Consider the following 23,440-nt stretch of genomic DNA (forward strand, 5'->3'; position numbering starts at 1 on the left):
CAGTCTCAGAGACGTAGATTCAGGTGTAGACTGATTACCTATGGGAGTTAACCCCGAAGCTGTGCCTGGCAGATCCTTTACAACAATCTTGTGAGGTTTCGTCCTTTTATTACAGAAGAGTTTTCTTGTAAATAATCCCATCATATTTGTCCGTCCCGAGCTGCGCCCCTCGTTTCTGTGCCAGTAAAGCATTGCACCCGTCGCCTGAGTAAGTGGCAGCAGATAGACGCTGTGTCTGGTCATTATATAAGACTGTCCTTGTGTCACACTGAAGAGGACGTTATAATCCAACTTTTTTTATTTTTTTTTGAAAGCCCGAGCTGTGCTTTTTCTCACCCAAGTGCATAAAAAGTGCGGGAGTGACACACAAAAAGTGCACAAGGATGCGGTCTATCGCCGGCCCTTCTCTTAAAATAGAGAGGCCCCGCATAACCATTCCCGACCCTCCAAACCTCAGGGATAGAGGATCGAGGATCGATGATCTCCCCTCGCCGAAGCTCAGGGAGACCCAAGCACACTACAAGGCTTCTACCTGGGCTGCCACCCCAGTGTCTACCTTGGAGCCTGCATCAAGGTCGCACCTCCCCTCCGAAAAAGGGCGGCCAGGATGCAGGGGAAATCAGAACCAGATGGCCACACGTTTTCCCCCTAGACCTCAGGAGGGTCTTAAAGGGCACCGCGTACCGAAAATCCTTGTGACAAAATACACAGTGAATAAACTAAATTAAATAAGTGGATGTGCGCTGTGATATCGGCCAGGACATCGGCAGGTATAGAAAATTCATCATCTCCCGGCCAGAAGACAGGGAGAATAAAGGTGTGTGCTCAGATAGTGTGAAAGGGAGTGCGTGCAAATGTGCCGTCACTCAGTGGGATCCCCCCCCCCCAGTGAGTTAGGGCACCCCAGGGTCACCAGCCCTAGGGCACTTGGCATCTCAGGCTTCCAAAGTACCCGACCTCCTGACCTCGATCCGGCGATCGCCTGGTCACCTACAAATGGTACCTGTAAACCAAATGCGTACACCAGAGCGATGACCGTTGTGGTTCCCTGCCCCCACCCGGCGTTCTGTCATCCCTCTACGATGGCCTGATCTCCACCGGCGGGGATGATTACTGACCTCAGCATGAGCAGGTGCTACACTTGATCTTAGCCAAAAGGCCGAGCAGCGATATACAGGCAGTATAGCCGGTGTATATACAGCAGCGTTCACAAGTACCGCGAGATCCGCGGCCGCCGGGATTTACATGCAATACTTTATGTTCAGACTCTTGAGCACTGATCACACAGCAATATTCTACAGATATATCGTTCTTCCTCATATTACCATGTCCTTGCCATGTCACCATGTTACTGGTCAGTTTCTTCTGTGTCCCCCTACATTTCCATGCACTTCAGCCTCCATTGTATTTATGAACCAGAAAGCCCAGGATGAGCAATGCTGGAGGCTCGGAAGTCTGTATGGACAGGATACACGGGACTTGTGAATAGAGATGCCCATACGAGACAGACATTACTAATTAATTCTGGAGGGGGGAAATGTACATATAGATACAATGTACCGTATATATCGGCGTACAAGACGACTTTTTACACCCTTAAAAAAATGTCAAAAGTATGGGGTCGTCTTATATGCCGGATATTGTCTACATTAGGGATGCACGTTGCAGCCGCACAGCTCAGTATAGTAACACATGAATGTATGGGAGCGCGGCTGTGTAATTCAGCCACCGCCCCGCTCCTGAGTCATGATAAGTTCGCGGGGTCAGGATGAGGCGATGTGGCCAGCGCTGCACTAATGAGCGGCGGCACTGGAGACAGAACATGGCGGGCGCGCTACAAAACACCCCCATGTTCTGTCTTCAGTGCCTGAACTGCCGCTCATTAGTGCAGCGCCGGCCGCATCTCCTCATGCTGACCGCGCACGCACTTCCTGTCAGGAGCGGTGCAATGGCTGTATTACACTGCCGCAGCCCCGCTCTATAACGGCGGAGATCAGAGAAACCGCTCATCTCCGCCGTTATTCCCCTGAATGCTGCGATCACAGCTGACTGCAGCATTCAGGGGAAAGTGAGAAGGGGGGATGCCCCTGGATCGCGTCACAGGAATTCCCTGCCATACCATATATGGGCAGACAGCCCAGGGTCTATTGACGGACCCCAGGGCTGTCTTACCATATTTCATGTTGTTAGGACATACCCAAGTATGTCCTAACAACAGCCTGTGTGCTATCCGTCCACAGGCTAATGTACTGGCACATATCTGATATATGTCAGTACATTAAAGTTTAAAAATAAAGTAAAAACAAAGTATTGTTAAAATTAAAAAAAAAATCCACCTTCACCTTTTTTACAATAAACATTAAAATAAGTCTCAATACATAAAATACACACATTCAGTAATGGCGCGGACAACAATGTTTTTGCATCATTTATGATGTGTACGCTGTAAAAAAATGAAATAAACACTGCTTTCATTCACTTATTAATGTGAGGCGCGAGGTGCGATGAATTAACCTCCATGTTCCTCACATTAATAGTAATTAACCCCATCATGTACCTTACACATGAACCCAATATGACTGAGAAACATGATGGGATTAATTACTATAAATGTGAGGCGCGTTCAAAATTCATCACACGTCGCGCCTCACATCAGAAAACGGAAGAATTTTTTTTTTATTACTGTTGGCAAAAGTATCGAAATTGGTATCGAAATCGCAATACTAAACGAAGTATCGGTATCGAAGTCCAAATTCTGGTATTGTGACATCCCTAGTCTACATATTGTCTACACACAGGTTGTGTGTTACCTTGTGAGCCTGCAGTCCGGTACACAGGCTCCCGGGATGCACGGAATCCGCCACGGATCTGAGGGAAGCCGGTATTAGCCGCCAGGGAACATCTCTGTAAGGCTCCGTAGATCTCCCTTTCCTCTCATTCCCTGCCTCTCAGATCTCGCGCGATGAAGCAGCCTATCTGCGCATGCGCGAGTTCAAAGAGACAGAGAGTCCTGGGTCCTGCCGCCGATGGCCATAGTGAAGCGCTCCTGCACGAAATGGCAAGTATATCTTAAATTCTATATTTTAAGGGTAAAAGTTGGGGGTCGTCTTATACGCCCAGTCGTCTTATACGCCGACATGTACGGTATATATTAGTAACCAGCTGCAGCCGCTGATCTCCTCGTTTCACATACCCCAGAGACCTAACCTCAAGCTTTTGGGACCCAAGTTAAAATCTGTATCAGGACCCCCAATAACCATGTGCGATTAATAATACTGGTGTTTTTTAGGTGGAAGAAGGGTATTTGGCCCCCTCAGGCTCCAGGGCCCAGGCGCGACTGCTCCGTCTGCACCCCCTATAGCTAAGCCCCACCTTACCATAATGTAAGTACTCAACCCCCTGTATATACAGATCTCAGCTTGTGACATAGATAATAATGACAGATCAGGAATGATCTCTCTGATATCTCCGCTTTATTGATGTCTCTCATATTCACTAAGAGCAGCGAGAAGATGACACGTGTTCTGTGCGCGCTCCTTCCCTATTCTATGAATGCCACTTATTCACTTACCCGGCAGGGACACATTGCATTAGAAGTGGAGCATCAAAGAGCAGTCGGTGATATCAGAGTGTCATCCGTGTAATGCTCAGACTCCCCGGGTCTTCCACAATGAGGGGCACTCTGTGTTATTTCTTGTCCTGAGTTAAAGACCCTCCTCTATTAGCACCATGAGCCTTAAAAGGGAAAGGGCACATCTACAGAAGTCAAACCCATTAATTCTGGACCCCTGTAAACAGAAAATAATATTGTAGTATCAAGACATGGTGTATTAAAATGAGCTCATTCCTAATGTGAGAAGGAGTATTACAGTACTAGAGGTAGAATGAGTTGTAGTATTACAGTGTTAATGGTGGTATGAAATGGAGTATTACAGTAGTAGTAGTAGTAGTAGTAGTAGTAGTAGTAGTAGTAGTAGTAGTAGTAGTAGTAGTATTAGTAGTAGTAGTATAATAAGATGGAGTAATACAGTGATAGTGGGGGTATGAGATGGAGTATTACAGTTTTAGTGGTGGTATGAGATCTAGTATTATAGTAGTTATTGTGATATAAGATTAGATGGATTATTACATATTACAGTATTATAGGTAGTATGAGATGGAGTAATACAGTAATAGTGGTGGTATGAGATGAGTAATACAGTAATAGTGGTGTATGAGATGAGTAATACAGTAATAGTGGTGTATGAGATGAGTAGTGCAGTAATAGTGGTGGTATGAGATGGAGTAATACAGTAATAGTGGTGGTATGAGATGAGTAATACAGTAATAGTGGTGTATGAGATGAGTAATACAGTAATAGTGGTGTATGAGATGGAGTAATACAGTAATAGTGGTGGTATGAGATGAGTAATACAGTAATAGTGGTGGTATGAGATGAGTAATACAGTAATAGTGGTGGTATGAGATGAGTAATACAGTAATAGTGGTGTATGAGATGAGTAATACAGTAATAGCGGTGTATGAGATGAGTGATACAGTAATAGTGGTGTATGAGATGGAGTAATACAGTAATAGTGGTGGTATGAGATGAGTAATACAGTAATAGTGGTGTATGAGATGGAGTAATACAGTAATAGTGGTGTATGAGATGGAGTAATACAGTAATAGTGGGGGTATGAGATGGAGTAATACAGTAATAGTGGTGGTATGAGATGAGTAATACAGTAATAGTGGTGGTATGAGATGCGTAATACAGTAATAGTGGTGGTATGAGATGGAGTAATACAGTAATAGTGGTGGTATGAGATGCGTAATACAGTAATAGTGGTGGTATGAGATGGAGTAATACAGTAATAGTGGTGGTATGAGATGGAGTAATACAGTAATAGTGGTGGTATGAGATGAGTAATACAGTAATAGTGGTGTATGAGATGGAGTAATACAGTAATAGTGGTGTATGAGATGGAGTAATACAGTAATAGTGGTGGTATGAGATGGAGTAATACAGTAATAGTGGTGGTATGAGATGAGTAATACAGTAATAGTGGTGGTATGAGATGAGTAATACAGTAATAGTGGTGTATGAGATGGAGTAATACAGTAATAGTGGTGTATGAGATGGAGTAATACAGTAATAGTGGTGGTATGAGATGGAGTAATACAGTAATAGTGGTGTATGAGATGAGTAATACAGTAATAGTGGTGTATGAGATGAGTAATACAGTAATAGCGGTGTATGAGATGGAGTAATACAGTAATAGTGGTGGTATGAGATGAGTAATACAGTAATAGTGGTGGTATGAGATGAGTAATACAGTAATAGTGGTGGTATGAGATGAGTAATACAGTAATAGTGGTGTATGAGATGAGTAATACAGTAATAGTGGTGTATGAGATGAGTAATACAGTAATAGTGGTGTATGAGATGGAGTAATACAGTAATAGTGGTGGTATGAGATGAGTAATACAGTAATAGTGGTGGTATGAGATGAGTAAGACAGTAATAGTGGTGGTATGAGATGGAGTAATACAGTAATAGTGGTGGTATGAGATGAGTAATACAGTAATAGTGGTGGTATGAGATGAGTAATACAGTAATAGTGGTGGTATGAGATGGAGTAATACAGTAATAGTGGTGTATGAGATGAGTAATACAGTAATAGTGGTGGTATGAGATGGAGTAATACGGTAATAGTGGTGTATGAGATGAGTAATACAGTAATAGTGGTGTATGAGATGAGAAATACAGTAATAGTGGTGTATGAGATGAGTAATACAGTAATAGTGGTGTATGAGATGAGTAGTACAGTAATAGTGGTGGTATGAGATGGAGTAATACAGTAATAGTGGTGTATGAGATGAGTAATACAGTAATAGTGGTGTATGAGATGAGAAATACAGTAATAGTGGTGTATGAGATGGAGTAATACAGTAATAGTGGTGTATGAGATGAGTAGTACAGTAATAGTGGTGGTATGAGATGGAGTAATACAGTAATAGTGGTGGTATGAGATGAGTAATACAGTAATAGTGGTGGTATGAGATGAGTAATACAGTAATAGTGGTGGTATGAGATGAGTAATACAGTCATAGTGGTGGTATGAGATGGAGTAATACAGTAATAGTGGTGTATGAGATGAGTAATACAGTAATAGTGGTGTATGAGATAAGTAATACAGTAATAGTGGTGGTATGAGATGAGTAATACAGTAATAGTGGTGTATGAGATGAATAATACAGTAATAGTGGTGTATGAGATGGAGTAATACAGTAATAGTGGTGTATGAGATGAGTAATACAGTAATAGTGGTGTATGAGATGAGTAATACAGTAATAGTGGTGGTATGAGATGAGTAATACAGTAATAGTGGTGGTATGAGATGAGTAATACAGTAATAGTGGTGTATGAGATGAGTAATACAGTAATAGTGGTGTATGAGATGAGTAATACAGTAATAGTGGTGTATGAGATGGAGTAATACAGTAATAGTGGTGTATGAGATGAGTAATACAGTAATAGTGGTGTATGAGATGGAGTAATACAGTAATAGTGGTGTATGAGATGGAGTAATACAGTAATACAGTAATAGTGGTGTATGAGATGGAGTAATACAGTAATAGTGGTGTATGAGATGAGTAATACAGTAATAGTGGTGGTATGAGATGAGTAATACAGTAATAGTGGTGGTATGAGATGTGTAATACAGTTATAGTGGTGTATGAGATGAGTAATACAGTAATAGTGGTGTATGAGATGGAGTAATACAGTAATAGTGGTGTATGAGATGGAGTAATACAGTAATAGTGGTGTATGAGATGAGTAATACAGTAATAGTGGTGTATGAGATGAGTAATACAGTAATAGTGGTGGTATGAGATGGAGTAATACAGTAATAGTGGTGGTATGAGATGGAGTAATACAGTAATAGTGGTGTATGAGATGAGTAATACAGTAATAGTGGTGTATGAGATGAGTAATACAGTAATAGTGGTGTATGAGATGAGTAATACAGTAATAGTGGTGTATGAGATGGAGTAATACAGTAATAGTGGTGTATGAGATGAGTAATACAGTAATAGTGGTGGTATGAGATGAGTAATACAGTAATAGTGGTGTATGAGATGAGTAATACAGTAATAGTGGTGGTATGAGATGAGTAATACAGTAATAGTGGTGTATGAGATGAGTAATACAGTAATAGTGGTGGTATGAGATGGAGTAATACAGTAATAGTGGTGTATGAGATGAGTAATACAGTAATAGTGGTGTATGAGATGAGTAATACAGTAATAGTGGTGTATGAGATAAGTAATACAGTAATAGTGGTGGTATGAGATGAGTAATACAGTAATAGTGGTGTATGAGATGGAGTAATACAGTAATAGTGGTGTATGAGATGGAGTAATACAGTAATAGTGGTGTATGAGATGAGTAATACAGTAATAGTGGTGTATGAGATGAGTAATACAGTAATAGTGGTGTATGAGATGAGTAATACAGTAATAGTGGTGTATGAGATAAGTAATACAGTAATAGTGGTGGTATGAGATGAGTAATACAGTAATAGTGGTGGTATGTGCTCAAGTATTATAGTAGTTATTGTAGTATAAGATGAGATGGATTATTACAGTACTATAGGTAGTTTGAGATATGACAGTAGTAGTGTTTGTATGAGATGTCCTATTACATTAAGGCCTTATTCACACGGATGTGTCCGTTTTGCACGCACAAAAGGTTTGTGTGGCATCAGCATATGGTGCACGGCTGCGTGCTTTTCGCGCAGCCGGCATCATTATGATACTCTGTTTTTATGTTTACAAACAGAAAAGCCTGTGGTGCTTTTCTGTTTTCATTCATTCTTTTTACTCCTGTTGCGCGAATCACGCGCGGCACCTGGAAGCGGTTCCGTGTGCCGTGCGCGAATTCACTGACAGTCTGAACGGCCCCATTCACTTACATAGGTCCGTGCGACGCGCATGAAAATCACGCGCGTAGCACAGACGTATGACACGTTCGTGTGAATAAGGCCTAATAGAGGAAGTATGGAAAATGCAGTAGTAATTTTGGTATGAGGTAGATTATTACAGAAGTAGTAGTAGGAGTAGTAGTTATAGTACTGGTAGTTGTAGTAGTAGTAGTAGTAGTATGAGATGGAGCAATACAGTAGTAGTAGTAGTAGTAGTAGTAGTAGTAGTAGGAGATGGAGTATTACAGTAGCAGTAGTATTAGTAGTAGTAGTATTAGGAGATGCAGTATTACAGTAGTAGTAGTAGTAGTAGTAGGAGATTGAGTATTAAGGTGGTAGTGGTTGTATGAGAATGGAGTGTTACAGTAGTAGTGGTTGCATGAGATAGAGTATTACAGTAGTAGTAGTAGTAGTAGTAGTAGTAGTAGTAGTAGGAGATTGAGTATTAAGGTAGTAGTGGTTGTATGAGAATGGAGTATTACAGTAGTAGTAGTAGTAGTAGTAGTAGTAGTAGTAGTAGTAGTAGTAGTAGTAGGAGATTGAGTATTAAGGTAGTAGTGGTTGTATGAGAATGGAGTGTTACAGTAGTAGTGGTTGTATGAGATGGAGTATTACAGTAGTAGTAGTAGTAGTAGTAGTAGTAGTAGTAGATTGAGTATTAAGGTAGTAGTGGTTGAATGAGAATGGAGTATTACAGTAGTAGTAGTAGTAGTAGTAGTAGTAGTAGTAGTAGTAGTAGTAGTAGGAGATTGAGTATTAAGGTAGTAGTGGTTGTATGAGAATGGAGTGTTACAGTAGTAGTGGTTGCATGAGATGGAGTATTACAGTAGTAGTAGTAGTAGTAGTAGTAGTAGTAGTAGTAGTAGTAGTAGGAGATTGAGTATTAAGGTAGTAGTGGTTGTATGAGAATGGAGTATTACAGTAGTAGTAGTAGTAGTAGTAGTAGTAGTAGTAGTAGGAGATTGAGTATTAAGGTAGTAGTGGTTGTATGAGAATGGAGTGTTACAGTAGTAGTGTTTGCATGAGATGTAGTAGTAGTAGTAGTAGTAGTAGTAGTAGTAGTAGTAGTAGTAGTAGTAGTAGTAGGAGATTGAGTATTAAGGTAGTAGTGGTTGTATGAGAATGGAGTATTACAGTAGTAGTGGTTGTATGAGATGGAGTAATACAGTAGTAGTAGTAGTAGTAGTAGTAGTAGTAGTAGTAGTAGTAGTAGGAGATTGAGTATTAAGGTAGTAGTGGTTGTATGAGAATGGAGTATTACAGTAGTAGTAGTAGTAGTAGGAGATTGAGTATTAAGGTAGTAGTGGTTGTATGAGAATGGAGTATTACAGTAGTAGTGGTTGTATGAGATGGAGTATTACAGTAGTAGTGGTTCTATGAGATGGAGTTTTAAGGTAGTAGTTGTTGTATGAGATGGAGTTCACAGTAGTATTAGTAGTGGTATGAGATGGAGCATTAAGGTAGTAGTGGTTGTATGAGATGGAGTATTACAGTAGTAGTAGTAGTAGTGGTATGAGATGGAGTTCACAGTACTAGGTGTAGTGGTATGAGATGGAGTATTAAGGTAGTAGTGGTTGTATAAGGTGGAGTATTATAGTAGTACTAGTAGTGGTATAAGATGGAGTATTAATGTAGTAGTTGTATCAGATGGAGTTCACAGTACTAGTAGTAGTGGTATGAGATTGAGTATTAAGGTGGTAGTGGTTGTATGTGATGGAGTATTACAGTAGTAGTAGTAGTAGTGGTATGAGATGGAGTATTAAGGTAGTAGTGGTTGTATGAGATGGAGTATTACAGTAGTAGTAGTAGTAGTAGTGGTATGAGATGGAGTAATAAGGTAGTAGTGGTTGTATAAGATGCAGTATTAAGGTAGTAGTGGTTGTATGAGATGGAGTATTACAGTAGTAGTGGTTGTATGAGATGGAGTATTACAGTAGTAGCAGTGGTATGAGATGGAGTATTAAGGTAGTAGTGGTTGTATGAGATGGAGCATTAAGGTGGTAGTGGTTGTATGTGATGGAGTATTACAGTAGTAGTGGTTGTATGAGATGGAGTATTACAGCAGTAGTAGTGGTTGTATGAGATGGAGTATTACAGTAGTAGTGGTTGTATGAGATGGAGTATTACAGTAGTAGTGGTAGTATGGGATGGAGTATTACAGTAGTAATAGTGGTAGTATGAGATGGAGTATTACAGTAGTAGTAGTGGTTGTATGAGATGGAGTATTACAGTAGTAGTGGTTGTATGAGATGGAGTAATACAGTAAAAGTGGTTGTATGAAATGGAGTATTACAGCAGTAGTAGTGGTATGAGATGGAGTATTACAGTAGTAGTAGTAGTGGTAGTATGGGATGGAGTATTACAGCAGTAGTAGTGGTATGAGATGGAGTATTACAGTAGTGGTGGTTGTATGAGATGGAGTATTACAGTAGTGGTGGTTGTATGAGATGGAGTATTACAGTAGTAGTAGTAGTAGTAGTGGTATGAGATGGAGTAATAAGGTAGTAGTGGTTGTATAAGATGCAGTATTAAGGTAGTAGTGGTTGTATGAGATGGAGTATTACAGTAGTAGTGGTTGTATGAGATGGAGTATTACAGTAGTAGCAGTGGTATGAGATGGAGTATTAAGGTAGTAGTGGTTGTATGAGATGGAGCATTAAGGTGGTAGTGGTTGTATGTGATGGAGTATTACAGTAGTAGTGGTTGTATGAGATGGAGTATTACAGCAGTAGTAGTGGTTGTATGAGATGGAGTATTACAGTAGTAGTGGTTGTATGAGATGGAGTATTACAGTAGTAGTAATGGTTGTATGAGATGGAGTATTACAGTAGTAGTGGTAGTATGGGATGGAGTATTACAGTAGTAATAGTGGTAGTATGAGATGGAGTATTACAGTAGTAGTAGTGGTTGTATGAGATGGAGTATTACAGTAGTAGTGGTTGTATGAGATGGAGTAATACAGTAAAAGTGGTTGTATGAAATGGAGTATTACAGCAGTAGTAGTGGTATGAGATGGAGTATTACAGTAGTAGTAGTAGTAGTAGTAGTGGTAGTATGGGATGGAGTATTACAGCAGTAGTAGTGGTATGAGATGGAGTATTACAGTAGTGGTGGTTGTATGAGATGGAGTATTACAGTAGTGGTGGTTGTATGAGATGGAGTATTACAGTAGTAGTTGTTTATTAGATGGAGTATTACAGTAGTGGTGGTTGTATGGGATTGAGTATTACAGTAGTGGTGGTTTATTAGATGGAGTATTACAGTAGTAGTGGTTTATTAGATGGAGCATTACAGTAGTAGCAGTAATAGTGGTATGAGATGGAGTATTACAGTAGTGGTGGTTGTATGAGATGGAGTATTATAGTAGTAGTGGTTTATTAGATGGAGTATTACAGTAGTAGTAGTAGTAGTAGTAGTGGTATGAGATGGAGTATTACAGTAGTGGTGGTTGTATGAGATGGAGTATTACAGTAGTGGGGGTTGTATGAGATGGAGTATTACAGTAGAGGTGGTTGTATGAGATGGAGTATTACAGTAGTGGTGGTTGTATGAGGTGGAGTATTACAGTAGTGGTGGTTGTATAGGATTGAGTATTACAGTAGTGGTGGTTGTATGAGGTGGAGTATTACAGTAGTGGTGGTTGTATGAGATGGAGTATTACAGTAGTGGTGGTTGTATGAGGTGGAGTATTACAGTAGTGGTGGTTGTATGAGATGGAGTATTACAGTAGTGGTGGTTGTATGAGATGGAGTATTACAGTAGTGGTGGTTGTATGAGGTGGAGTATTACAGTAGTGGTGGTTGTATGAGATGGAGTATTACAGTAGTGGTGGTTGTATGAGATGGAGTATTACAGTAGTGGTGGTTGTATGAGGTGGAGTATTACAGTAGTGGTGGTTGTATGAGGTGGAGTATTACAGTAGTGGTGGTTGTATGAGATGGAGTATTACAGTAGTAGTGGTTGTATGAGGTGGAGTATTACAGTAGTGGTGGTTGTATGAGGTGGAGTATTACAGTAGTGGTGGTTGTATGAGGTGGAGTATTACAGTAGTAGTAGTGGTATGAGATGGAGTATTACAGTAGTGGTGGTTTATTAGATGGAGTATTACAGTAGTGGTGGTTGTATGAGATGGAGTATTGCAGTAGTGGTGGTTTATTAGATGGAGTATTACAGTAGTGGTGGTTGTATAGGATTGAGTATTACAGACTGTATTCGTGACTTACCAAAAACCCTACTAAGGTTAGAGAAGAAACATTTTAATAAACAAATTAAACACTGAAAGGCATTGTGCACATTTGACGTGGGTTGACTCGGGGGGTCGGCCACAGCTTTATTAAATTCAAATGTAACTTTAACAGGATTGGTATGACCATTCTTAATTAGTTGACCCGGATGCCAGCTGACTACCATAAATAGGGCATGTAGGTAAAGACCACCATTATTACAAACCGCCGGCTGTGACAATAGAATAACGCGCAAAGAAAACAGACCAAACAAAATACAGAAAAAGGTAAATGAGCAATTGAAGTACTTTTTTTTATTCTTTGTAATGACTTTTCCTATTTATTTTTTTTATACACCATGAAATTTACAATATGATCAGAACCGTTAACAAGAACAGGGAGGGAGGGACAAGATCAGCCGAAAGAGGAGGAATAGCGGAAGCTCCAGCTTTCATACCTAGGGGTGTGACAGGAGGCCCCCCTTAGCTAATTCCCCATAACCAATCATCCTCAACTATAAGCCAGCAAATCATTAGCTATTGATAATGAGGCTACATTGCACGTTCCCTAGCCAACCGAAAGAGCATTTAACCCCTTAACTGCCACAGTCTCAGACCCAGTGGCTATAATCCTGCGGGCCTACAAGTAGGAGTGGAGGTATGAAATGGAGTATTGCCTTCGTATTGGTAGTATTAGATGGAGAATTACAGTACTAGTTGGGGTATGAGATGGAGTATTACAATAGTATTGGTAGTATGAGATAAAGTATTACAGTAGTAGTGCTGCTGTGAGATGGAGTACAACATTAATAGTAGTAGTTGTAGTAGCAGCAGTAGTATGAGTTGGAGTATTACAGTGGTATTGGTAGTATTAAATGAAATATTACAGTACAAGTGGGGGTATGAGATGGAGTATTAGGGCGGGTTCACACATAGCGGAATTTCACTTAAATTCCGCTGCGGACACTCCGCAGCGTTAATCCGCAGCGGAGCCGTTTCTCCATTGACTTTCACTTTAATTTAGCAGTGTTCGTTTACACGATGCGTACAATTCCGCTGCGGAGCATAGGCTGCGGAGCGGAATTTGTTGTCCGCAGCATGCTCTGTCTGTTGCGGAGCAGTGGCGGACTGGTTGCGGACTCATGGCGGAATTTCTCCATTGACTTCAATGGAGAGTCAAAATTCCGCAATGAAGTCCGCAGATCTTATGTGTGCTGCGGAGCGTATTGTTTTTACTACCATGACATTTCTTCATTCTGGCTGGACCTATGTATTTCTAGGTCTACAGCCAGACTGAGGAAGTCAATGGGGCTCCCGTAATGACGGGAGCGTTGCTAGGAGACGTCAGTAAATAGTCACTGTCCAGGGTGCTGAAAGAGTTACGCGATCGGCAGTAACTGTTTCTGCACCCGGGACAGTGACTACCGATCTCAATATACATGTATCTGTAAAAAAACATATAAGTTCATACTTACCGAGAACTCCCTGCGTCTGTCTCCAGTCCGGCCTCCCAGGATGACGTTTCAGTGTAAGTGACGGCTGCAGCCAATCACAGGCCAAGCACAGGCTGCAGCGGTCACATGGACTGGAGCGTCATCCAGGGAGGTCGGGCCGGATGCCGAAAGAAGGACGCGTCACCAAGACAACGGGCGGTAAGTATGAATTTCTTTGACTTTCACTAGGGAAAGTGCTGTCCCTTCTCTCTATCCTGCACTGAATAGGGAGAAGGGAAGCACTTTTCCTGCAGTCCGCAGCGGCCAGTCCGCATCAATTTTCTGCACATTTTGTGCAGATCCGCTGCAGAATCTGCAACGCAGATTCTGTGCGGCATTGATGCGGACAGTTGCGGAGGAATTCCGCCATGTGTGGTCATGCCCTTACAGTGATAGTTGTAGTATTAGATGGAATATTACAATACTAGTGGGGGTCTAAGATGAAGTATTACAGTAGTAGTGATAGTATAAGATGGAGTATTACAGTAGTATTGGTGGTATAAGAAGGCATATAACTGTAGTAATAGTAGTCGAAGTAGTAGTAGTAGTAGTAGTAGTAGTAGTAGTGGTTGAATAAGATGGACTATTACAGTACTAGTGCATGTATTAGATGGAGTATTACAGTAGTAGTGGTAGATTGAGATGGAGTACTACAGTAGTAGTGGTAGTATAAAATAGAGTACTATAGTAGTAGTGGTAGTATGAGATGTGGTAGTATAGTATAAGTGCTGATATGATAAGGAGTATTAAAGTACTAAAGGTACTATGAGATGGAATATTACAGTAGTAGTGATAATATGAGTTTGAGTATTACAGTACTGAAAAAAAAGCTGAACTAACCCGGTCTGACGTAGAAAATTATTTAATGCTTGTAAAAAAGGTGTGGTGGGAAGACAATGTCAGGCAACAGCCGTTTTGCATACAACACTTTCTCAAGCCCTATTCGTAGAGTAATAGTGGTGGTATGAGATAGAAATAACAGTGGTATTGGTAGTAATCGATGGAATATTACAGTCCTAGAAGTGGCATAAGATAGAGTAATACAGTAGTACTGGTAGTATAAGATGGAGTATTAAAGTAATATTAATATTATGAGATGGATTATTACAGTGGTATTGGTAGTATTAGATGGAGTTTTACAATACTACAGTAGTATTACAGTAGTGGTAGTATAAGATGGAGCATTAGAGTAGTATTGGTAGTATGAGATGAAGTATTGCAGTAGTAGTGGTAGTATGAAATGGAGTATTACAGTAGTAGTGCTGGTATGAGATGGAGTATAAAAGTAGTAGTAGTAGTTGCAGCAGCAGTAGTAGAAGTAGTAGTAGTAGTAGTAGTAGTAGTAGTAGTAGTAGTAGTAGTAGTTGTATGAGATAGCGTATTACAGTGCTAGTGGTAGTATTAGATGGAGTAGTACAGTAGTAGTGGTAGATTGAGATGGAATTGTTACAGCAGTAGTAATAGTAATAAATTTAGTCTTACAATAGTAATGGTAGCATAAGATGGAGTAGTACAATAGTAGTTGCAGTATGAAATGGAGTATAACAGTATTAGTGGTAATATGTGATGGAGGCACTAATGGTAGTATGAGATAAAGTATCACAGTAGAAGTGATAGTATGATATGGATTATTACAGTACTGGTGGTAGTATGAGATGGAATATTAGACGACTAGTGGTATTATGAGTTGGAGTATTATAGTAGCAGTATTAGTTGGGGTATTATAGTAGCAGTATTAGTTGAGGTATTATAGTAGCAGTATTAGTTGGGGTAATATAGTGGCAGTATTAGTTGGGGTATTATAGTGGCAGTATTAGTTGGGGTAATATAGTAGCAGTATTAATTGGGGTATTATAGTGGCAGTATTAGTTGGGGTATTATAGTAGCAGTATTAGTTGGGGTATTATAGTGGCAGTATTAGTTGGGGTAATATAGTAGCAGTATTAGTTGGGGTATTATAGTGGCAGTATTAGTTGGGGTATTATAGTATCAGTATTAGTTGGGGTATTATAGTGGCAGCATTAGTTGGGGTATTATAGTAGCAGTATTAGTTGGAGTAATATAGTGGCAGTATTAGTTGTGGTATTATAGTGGCAGTATTAGTTGGGGTTTTATAGTGGCAGTATTAGTTGGGGTATCATAGTAGCAGTTTTAGTTAGGGTATTATAGTGGCAGTATTAGTTGGGGTATTATAGTTGCAGTATTAGTTGGGGTATTATAGTATCAGTATTAGTTGGGGTATTATAGTATCAGTTATAGTTGGGGTATTATAGTGGCAGTATTAGTTGGGGTATTATAGTGGCAGTATTAGTTGGGGTAATATAGTAGCAGTATTAGTTGGGGTATTATAGTGGCAGTATTAGTTGGGGTATTATAGTGGCAGTATTAGTTGGGGTATTATAGTAGCAGTATTAGTTGGGGTATTATAGTAGCAGTATTAGTTTAGGTATTATAGTAGCAGTATTAGTTGGGGTATTATAGGAGCAGTATTAGTTGGGGTATTATAGTAGCAGTATTAGTGTGGGTATTATAGTAACAGTATTAGTTGGGGTATTATAGTAGGAGTATTAGTTGGGGTATTATAGTAGCAGTATTAGTTGGGGTATTATAGTGGCAGTATTAGTTGGGGTATTATAGTGGCAGTATTAGTTGGGGTATTATAGTGGCAGTATTAGTTGGGGTATTATAGTAGCAGTTTTAGTTAGGGTATTATAGTGGCAGTATTAGTTGGGGTATTATAGTAGGAGTATTAGTTGGGGTATTATAGTAGCAGTATTAGTTGGGGTATTATAGTGGCAGTATTAGTTGGGTATTATAGTGGCAGTATTAGTTGGGGTATTATAGTGGCAGTATTAGTTGGGGTATTATAGTAGCAGTTTTAGTTCGGGTATTATAGTGGCAGTATTAGTTGGGGTATTATAGTTGCAGTATTAGTTGGGGTATTATAGTAGCAGTATTAGTTGGGGTATTATAGTATCAGTTATAGTTGGGGTATTATAGTGGCAGTATTAGTTGGGGTACTATAGTAGCAGTATTAGTTGGGGTATTATAGTGGCAGTATTAGTTGGGGTATTATAGTAGCAGTATTAGTGTGGGTATTATAGTAACAGTATTAGTTGGGGTATTATAGTGGCAGTATTAGTTGGGGTATTATAGTGGCAGTATTAGTTGGGGTATTATAGTAGCAGTATTAGTTGGGGTATTATAGTAGCAGTATTAGTTGGGGTATTATAGTAGGAGTATTAGTTGGGGTATTATAGTGGCAGTATTAATTGGGGTATTATAGTAGCAGTATTAGTTGGGGTATTATAGTGGCAGTATTAGTTGGGGTAATATAGTAGCAGTATTAGTTGGGGTATTATAGTGGCAGTATTAGTTGGGGTATTATAGTAGCAGTATTAGTTGGGGTATTATAGTGGCAGTATTAGCTGGGGTATTATAGTGGCAGTGTTAGTTGGGGTATTATAGTGACAGTATTAGTTGGGATATTATAGTGGCAGTGTTACTTGGGGTATTATAGTAGCAGTATTATTTGGGGTATTATAGTGGCAGTATTAGTTGGGGTATTATAGTAGCAGTATTAGTTGGGGTATTATAGTAGCAGTATTAGTTGGGGTATTATAGTAGCGGTATTAGTTGGGGTATTATAGTAGCAGTATTAGTTGGGGTATTATAGTAGCAGTATTAGTTGGGGTATTATAGTAGCAGCATTAGTTGTGGTATTATAGTAGCAGTATTAGTTGGGGTATTATAGTAGCAGCATTAGTTGGGGTATTATAGTAGCACTGTTAGTTGGGGTATTATAGTAGCAGTATTAGTTGGGGTATTATAGTGGCAGTATTAGTTGGGGTATTATAGTAGCACTGTTAGTTGGGGTATTATAGTAGCAGTATTAGTTGGGGTATTATAGTAGCACTGTTAGTTGGGGTATTATAGTAGCAGTATTAGTTGGGGTATTATAGTAGCACTGTTAGTTGGGGTATTAGGGCGGGTTCACACATGGCGGAATTTCACTTAAATTCCGCTGCGGACACTCCGCAGCGTTAATCCGCAGCGGAGCCGTTTCTCCATTGACTTTCACTTTAATTTAGCAGTGTTCGTTTACACGATGCGTACAATTCCGCTGCGGAGCATAGGCTGCGGAGCGGAATTTGGTGTCCGCAGCATGCTCTGTCTGTTGCGGAGCAGTGGCGGACTGGTTGCGGACTCATGGCGGAATTTCTCCATTGACTTCAATGGAGAGTCAAAATTCCGCAATGAAGTCCGCAGATCTTATGTGTGCTGCGGAGCGTATTGTTTTTACTACCATGACATTTCTTCATTCTGGCTGGACCTATGTATTTCTAGGTCTACAGCCAGACTGAGGAAGTCAATGGGGCTCCCGTAATGACGGGAGCGTTGCTAGGAGACGTCTGTAAATAGTCACTGTCCAGGGTGCTGAAAGAGTTACGCGATCAGCAGTAACTGTTTCTGCACCCGGGACAGTGACTACCGATCTCAATATACATGTATCTGTAAAAAAAAAATATAAGTTCATACTTACCGAGAACTCCCTGCGTCTGTCTCCAGTCCGGCCTCCCAGGATGACGTTTCAGTGTAAGTGACGGCTGCAGCCAATCACAGGCCAAGCACAGGCTGCAGCGGTCACATGGACTGGAGCGTCATCCAGGGAGGTCGGGCTGGATGCCGAAAGAGGGACGCGTCACCAAGACAACGGGCGGTAAGTATGAATTTCTTTGACTTTCACTAGGGAAAGTGCTGTCCCTTCTCTCTATCCTGCACTGAATAGGGAGAAGAGAAGCACTTTTCCTGCAGTCCGCAGCGGCCAGTCCGCATCAATTTTCTGCACATTTTGTGCAGATCCGCTGCAGAATCTGCAACGCAGATTCTGTGCGGCATTGATGCGGACAGTTGCGGAGGAATTCCGCCATGTGTGGTCATGCCCTTATAGTGGCAGTATTAGTTGGGGTATTATAGTGGCAGTATTAGTTGGGGTATTATGGTGGCAGTATTAGTTGGGGTATTATAGTGGCAGTATTAGTTGGGGTATTATAGTAGCAGTATTAGTTGGGGTATTATCGTGGCAGTATTAGTTGGGGTATTATAGTAGCACTGTTAGTTGGGGTATTATAGTAGCAGTATTAGTTGGGGTATTATAGTAGCAGTATTAGTTGGGGTATTATAGTAGCAGTATTAGTTGGGGTATTATAGTAGCAGTATTAGTTGGGGTATTATAGTAGCAGTATTAGTTGGGGTATTATAGTAGCAGCATTAGTTGGGGTATTATAGTAGCAGTATTAGTTGGGGTATTATAGTAGCAGCATTAGTTGGGGTATTATAGTAGCAGTATTAGTTGGGGTATTATAGTGGCAGTATTAGTTGGGGTATTATAGTAGCAGCATTAGTTGGGGTATTATAGTAGCAGTATTAGTTGGGGTATTATAGTAGCAGTATTAGTTGGGGTATTATAGTAGCAGTATTAGTTGGGGTATTATAGTAGCACTGTTAGTTGGGGTATTATAGTGGCAGTATTAGTTGGGGTATTATAGTGGCAGTATTAGTTGGGGTATTATAGTGGCAGTATTAGTTGGGGTATTATAGTGGCAGTATTAGTTGGGTATTATAGTAGCAGTATTAGTTGGGGTATTATGGTAACAGTATTAGTTGGGGTATTATAGTAGCAGTATTAGTTGGGGTATTATAGTAGCAGTATTAGTTGGGGTATTATAGTGGCAGTATTAGTTGGGGTATTATAGTGGCAGTATTAGTTGGGGTATTATAGTAGCAGTATTAGTTGAGGTATTATAGTGGCAGTATTAGTTGGGGTAATATAGTAGCAGTATTAGTTGGGGTATTATAGTGGCAGTATTAGTTGGGGTATTATAGTAGCAGTATTAGTTGGGGTATTATAGTAGCAGCATTAGTTGGGGTATTATAGTAGCAGTATTAGTTGGGGTATTATAGTAGCAGCATTAGTTGGGGTATTATAGTAGCAGTATTAGTTGGGGTATTATAGTAGCAGCATTAGTTGGGGTATTATAGTAGCAGTATTAGGGCATGACCACACGTGGCGGATTTCCTCCGCAACTGTCCGCATCAATGCCGCACAGAATCTGCGTTGCAGATTCTGCTGCGGATCTGCACAAAATGTGCAGAAAATTGATGCGGACTCGCCGCTGCGGACTGCAGGAAAAGTGCTTCCCTTCTCCCTATTCAGTGCAGGATAGAGAGAAGGGACAGCACTTTCCCTAGTGAAAGTCAAAGAAATTCATACTTACCGCCCGTTGTCTTGGTGACGCGTCCCTCTTTCGGCATCCAGCCCGACCTCCCTGGATGACGCTCCAGTCCATGTGACCGCTGCAGCCTGTGCTTGGCCTGTGATTGGCTGCAGCCGTCACTTAGAATGAAACGTCATCCTGGGAGGCCGGACTGGAGACAGACGCAGGGAGTTCTCGGTAAGTATGAACTTATATGTTTTTTTACAGATACATGTATATTGAGATCGGTAGTCACTGTCCCGGGTGCAGAAACAGTTACTGCCGATCGCGTAACTCTTTCAGCACCCTGGACAGTGACTATTTACAGACGTCTCCTAGCAACGCTCCCGTCATTACGGGAGCCCCATTGACTTCCTCAGTCTGGCTGTAGACCTAGAAATACATAGGTCCAGCCAGAATGAAGAAATGTCATGGTAGTAAAAACAATACGCTCCGCAGCACACATAAGATCTGCGGACTTCATTGCGGAATTTTGACTCTCCATTGAAGTCAATGGAGAAATTCCGCCATGAGTCCGCAACCAGTCCGCCACTGCTCCGCAACAGACAGAGCATGCTGCGGACACCAAATTCTGCTCCGCAGCCTATGCTCCGCAGCGGAATTTTCAGCCTAGTCTAAACGAACACTGCTAAATTAAAGTGTAAGTCAATGGACAAACGGCACCGCTGCGGATTAACGCTGCGGAGTGTCCGCAGCGGAATTTCAGTGAAATTCCGCCACGTGTGAACCCGCCCTTAGTTGGGGTATTATAGTAGCAGTATTAGTTGGGGTATTATAGTAGCAGTATTAGTTGGGGTATTATAGTAGCACTGTTAGTTGGGGTATTATAGTGGCAGTATTAGTTGGGGTATTATAGTGGCAGTATTAGTTGGGGTATTATAGTGGCAGTATTAGTTGGGGTATTATAGTGGCAGTATTAGTTGGGGTATTATAGTAGCAGTATTAGTTGGGGTATTATAGTAGCAGTATTAGTTGGGGTATTATAGTAGCAGTATTAGTTGGGGTATTATAGTGGCAGTATTAGTTGGGGTATTACAGTGGCAGTATTAGTTGGGGTATTATAGTAGCAGTATTAGTTGGGGTATTATAGTGCCACTATTAGTTGGGGTATTATAGTGGCAGTATTAGTTGGGGTATTATAGTAGCAGTATTAGTTGGGGTATTATAGTAGCAGTATTAGTTGGGGTATTATAGTAGCAGTATTAGTTGGGGTATTATAGTAACAGTATTAGTTGGGGTATTGTAGTGGCAGTATTAGTTGGAGTATTATAGTAGCAGTATTAGTTGGGGTATTATAGTGTCAGTATTAGTTTGGGTATTATAGTAGCAGTATTAGTTGGGGTATTATAGTAACAGTATTAGTTGGGGTATTATAGTAGCATTATTAGTTGGGGTATTATAGTAGCAGTATTAGTTGGGGTATTATAGTGGCAGTATTAGTTGGGGTATTATAGTGGCAGTATTAGTTGGGGTATTATAGTAGCAGCATTAGTTGAGGTATTATAGTGGCAGTATTAGTTGGGGTAATATAGTAGCAGTATTAGTTGGGGTATTATAGTGGCAGTATTAGTTGGGGTATTATAGTAGCAGCATTAGTTGGGGTATTATAGTGGCAGCATTAGTTGGGGTATTATAGTGGCAGTATTACTTGGGGTATTATAGTAGCAGTATTAGTTGGGGTATTATAGTAGCAGTATTAGTTGGGGTATTATAGTAGCAGTATTAGTTGGGGTATTATAGTAGCAGTATTAGTTGGGGTATTATAGTGGCAGTATTAGTTGGGGTATTATAGTAGCAGTATTAGTTGGGGTATTATAGTAGCAGTATTAGTTGGGGTATTATAGTGGCAGTATTAGTTGGGGTATTATAGTAGCAGTATTAGTTGGGGTATTATAGTGGCAGTATTAGTTGGGGTATTATAGTAGCAGTATTAGTTGGGGTATTATAGTAGCAGTATTAGTTGGGGTATTATAGTAGCAGTATTAGTTGGGGTATTATAGTAGCAGTATTAGTTGGGGTATTATAGTGGCAGTATTAGTTGGGGTATTATAGTAGCAGTATTAGTTGGGGTATTATAGTAGCAGTATTAGTTGGGGTATTATAGTGGCACTATTAGTTGGGCTATTACAGTGGCAGTATTAGTTGGGGTATTATAGTAGCAGTATTAGTTGGGGTATTATAGTGGCAGTATTAGTTGGGGTATTATAGTAGCAGTATTAGTTGGGGTATTATAGTAGCAGTATTAGTTGGGGTATTATAGTAGCAGTATTAGTTGGGTTATTATAGTGGCAGTATTAGTTGGGGTATTTTAGTAGCAGTATTAGTTGGGGTATTATAGTAGCAGTATTAGTTGGGGTATTATAGTGGCAGTATTAGTTGGGGTATTATAGTAGCAGTATTAGTTGGGGTATTATAGTGGCAGTATTAGTTGGGGTATTATAGTAGCATTATTAGTTGGGGTATTATTGTGGCAGTATTAGTTGGGCTATTACAGTGGCAGTATTAGTTGGGGTATTATAGTGGCAGTATTAGTGTGGGTATTATAGTAACAGTATTAGTTGGGGTATTATAGTAGCAGTATTAGTTGGGGTATTATAGTAGCAGTATTAGTTGGGGTATTATAGTGGCAGTATTAGTTGGGGTATTATAGTAGCAGTATTAGTTGGGGTATTATAGTAGCAGTATTAGTTGGGGTATTATAGTGGCAGTATTAGTTGGGGTATTATAGTAGCAGTATTAGTTGGGGTATTATAGTAGCAGCATTAGTTGGGGTATTATAGTGGCAGTATTAGTTGGGGTATTATAGTAGCAGCATTAGTTGGGGTATTATAGTAGCACTATTAGTTGGGGTATTATAGTAGCAGTATTAGTTGGGGTATTATAGTGGCAGTATTAGTTGGGGTATTATAGTAGCAGTATTAGTTGGGGTATTATAGTAGCAGCATTAGTTGGGGTATTATAGTGGCAGTATTAGTTGGGGTATTATAGTAGCAGTATTAGTTGGGGTATTATAGTAGCAGTATTAGTTGGGGTATTATAGTAGCAGTATTAGTTGGGGTATTATAGTGGCAGTATTAGTTGGGGTATTATAGTGGCAGTATTAGTTGGGGTATTATAGTAGCAGTATTAGTTGGGGTATTATAGTGGCAGTATTAGTTGGGGTATTATAGTAGCAGTATTAGTTGGGGTATTATAGTAGCAGTATTAGTTGGGGTATTATAGTGGCAGTATTAGTTGGGGTATTATAGTAGCAGTATTAGTTGGGGTATTATAGTGGCAGTATTAGTTGGGGTATTATAGTAGCAGTATTATTATAGTGGCAGTATTAGTTGGGGTATTATAGTGGCAGTATTAGTTGGGGTATTATAGTGGCAGTATTAGTTGGGGTATTATAGTAGCAGTATTAGTTGGGGTATTATAGTGGCAGTATTAGTTGGGGTATTATAGTAGCAGTATTAGTTGGGGTATTATAGTGGCAGT

This window comes from Rhinoderma darwinii, unplaced genomic scaffold, assembly GCF_050947455.1.
Source record: "Rhinoderma darwinii isolate aRhiDar2 unplaced genomic scaffold, aRhiDar2.hap1 Scaffold_736, whole genome shotgun sequence".
Taxonomy (NCBI): domain Eukaryota; kingdom Metazoa; phylum Chordata; class Amphibia; order Anura; family Rhinodermatidae; genus Rhinoderma; species Rhinoderma darwinii.